This window comes from Eriocheir sinensis, chromosome 1 (assembly GCF_024679095.1).
Source record: "Eriocheir sinensis breed Jianghai 21 chromosome 1, ASM2467909v1, whole genome shotgun sequence".
NCBI classification, from domain to species: Eukaryota; Metazoa; Arthropoda; class Malacostraca; order Decapoda; family Varunidae; genus Eriocheir; species Eriocheir sinensis.
In genome coordinates this window covers 21,820,070-21,822,799 of record NC_066509.1, presented here as the reverse complement: position 1 = coordinate 21,822,799, position 2,730 = coordinate 21,820,070, and the positions used below count along the sequence as shown (strand labels likewise).

The 2,730-nt window shown below is 61.1% G+C and overlaps 1 long non-coding RNA gene across 3 annotated transcripts; it reads right to left on the bottom strand.

The window, feature by feature from the left end:
* Window positions 1-475: 475 nt before the first annotated feature.
* LOC126995799 (uncharacterized) lies at window positions 476-2,500 on the bottom strand. Of its 3 annotated transcripts, none has more exons than XR_007750711.1 (3): window positions 2,401-2,500; window positions 1,846-2,003; window positions 476-1,175 (listed from the first exon to the last, which is right to left on the bottom strand). It is a non-coding gene; the product is annotated as an uncharacterized LOC126995799 (long non-coding RNA). The 3 variants fall into 3 exon arrangements; XR_007750709.1 differs by lacking the exon at window positions 2,401-2,500 and adding an exon at window positions 2,185-2,252 and having other exon boundaries at window positions 489-1,175; XR_007750710.1 differs by lacking the exon at window positions 2,401-2,500 and adding an exon at window positions 2,185-2,252 and having other exon boundaries at window positions 494-1,143.
* Between the last annotated feature and the right edge of the window lie 230 nt (window positions 2,501-2,730).

Genomic DNA, 2,730 nt, shown 5'->3' with positions numbered 1-2,730 from the left:
TTTTCCTGCAAAAGCTCTCCAAAGACTACATTGACAAGGAGAGCTCTCTGAACTGGCTCATCAGAGGAACCCTCCACTACGATCAGGAGAGGCTGATAATGGCAGCACAAGACCAGGCCATAATGACCAACGTTTTTAAAAAAATGGCTTGTCTCAGTAACAACAAATGCAGGTTCTGCCACACTGAAATTGAAAGTGTGAGCCACCTGATCTGCAGCTGCCAGACTCTGCTAGCCGATGGCTACTACACAGTCAGGCATGATGAAGTGTGCAAATACCTACACTGGACCATCTGCAACAGCCTGAACATCAAGTGCTCTAACAAAGTGTGGGAACATCAGCCAGAGAAAATCACCGGAAATGAGACGCACACCATCTACTATGACCAGGTAATTCCAACAGCTACCTATCTAGATAATGCTGCAGTGAAACCGGACCTGGTTGTGTGGAACAGGAAAGAAAAAGTGGCTATGATAGTTGAGGTCAGTATCCCACATGACTGCGGGCTAAACAGAGCTGAAAGGGAGAAGGTCACCAAATATCAAGGCCTGATGCATGATATGAAAAGAAACTGGAAATTGAAGAACATCTCGATTGTGCCAGTCATTGCCGGAGCAACAGGCCTACTGAAAAAGAACTTCAAAGACCATCTAGCTAAAATCCCAGGAAACCCGAGGGCAACAGAAATCCAAACAATTGCCCTTAAGGGAACCACTACCATCCTAAAAAGAACCCTCGGTTGCAGCCTCTAAAAAGTGGGTGATTGTTAGGCACTTGGCAGAGTGCCCCATCACCCATAATCAAGACGGAAAAAGTAAACTAAAACAAAAAAGTGAAAAAACTCCTGAATGCCATGACTGGCGAAAAATTCAATCGGGAGGAGGCCAGCACAACACGGCCTCCACGTCCAGCCCAGACGCGTCTCCACCCAGTCTCTACCACTTCCTAAAGCCAGACTCACTTCTAGCAATCTATTCCGGTCCAGCCCTCTTCTACGAGTCTCTTCCAGTCCAATCCACTTCTACCAGTCTCCTCCAGCCCAACTCACTTCTACTGGTCTCCTCCAGCCCAGCCCACTCCTCGCCCCAGTCTCCTCCAGCCCAGCCCACTCCTCGCCCCAGTCTCCTCCAGCCCAGCCCACTCCTCGCCCCAGTCTCCTCCAGCCCAGCCCACTCCTTGCCCCAGTCTCCTCCAGCCAAGCCCACTCCTTCCCCCAGTCTCCTCCAGCCCAGCCCACTCCTCGCCCCACTCTCCTCCAGCCCAGCCCACTCCTTGCCCCAGTCTCCTCCAGCCCAGCCCACTCCTCGCGCCAGTCTCCTCCAGTCCAGCCCACTCCTCGTCCCAGTCTCCTCCCGTCCAGCCCACTCCTCCCCCCAGTCTCCTCCAGTTCAACCCACTCATCGCCCCAGTCTCCTCCAGCCCAGCCCACTTCTCGCCCCAGTCTCCTCCAGCCCAGCCCACTCCTCGCCCCAGTCTCCTCCGGCCCAGCCCACTCCTCGCCCCAGTCTTCTCCAGCCCAGCTCACTCCTCGCACCAGTATCCTCCAGCCCAGCCCACTCCTCGCCCCAGCCTTCTCCAACCCAGCCCACTCCTCGCCCCAGTCTCCTCCAGCCCAGCCCACCCCTCGCCCCAGTCTCCTCCAGCCCAGCCCACCCCTCGCCCCAGTCTCCTCCAGCCCAGCCCACTCCTCGCCCCAGTCTCCTCCAGCCCAGCCCACACCTCGCCCCAGTCTCCTCCAGCCCAGCCCACACCTCGCCCCAGTCTCCTCCAGCCCAGCCCCCACCTCGCCCCAGTCTCCTCCAGCCCAGCCCACCCCTCGCCCCAGTCTCCTCCAGCCCAGCCCACCTCGCCCCAGTCTCCTCCAGCCCAGCCCACTCCTCGCCCCAGTCTCCTCCAGCCCAGCCCACTCCTCGCCCCAGTCTCCTCCAGCCCAGCCCACTCCTCGCCCCAGTCTCCTCCAGCCCAGCCCACTCCTCGCCCCAGTCTCCTCCAGCCCAGCCCACCTCGCCCCAGTCTCCTCCAGCCCAGCCCTCCTCCCAGTCTCCTCAGCCCAGCCACCTCGCCCCAGTCTCCTCCAGCCCAGCCCACACCTCGCCCCAGTCTCCTCCAGCCCAGCCCACACCTCGCCCCAGTCTCCTCCAGCCCAGCCCACTCCTAGCCCCAGTCTCCTCCAGCCCAGCCCACTCCTCGCCCCAGTCTCCTCCAGCCCAGCCCACTCCTCGCCCCAGTCTCCTCCAGCCCACACCTCGCCCCAGTCTCCTCCAGCCCAGCCCACTCCTCGCGCCAGTCTCCTCCAGCCCAGCCCACTCCTCGCACCAGTCTCCTCCAGCCCAGCCCACTCCTCGCCCCAGTCTCCTCCAGCCCAACTCACTTCTACTGGTCTCCTCCAGCCCAGCCCACTCCTCGCCCCAGTCTCCTCCAGCCCAGCCCACTCCTCGCACCAGTCTCCTCCAGCCCAGCCCACTCCTCGCACCAGTCTCCTCCAGCCCAGCCCACTCCTTGCACCAGTCTCCTCCAGCCCAGCCTCCTCGCCTCAGTCTCCTCCAGCCCTCCTCCAGCCCAGCCCACTCCTTGCACCAGTCTCCTCCAGCCCACCCCACTCCTTGCACCAGTTTCCTCCAGCCCAGCCCACTCCTCGTGCCAGTCTCCTCCAGCCCAGCCCACTCCTTGCACCAGTCTCCTCCAGCCCAGCCCACTCCTTGCCCCAGTCTCCTCCAGCCCAGCCCACTC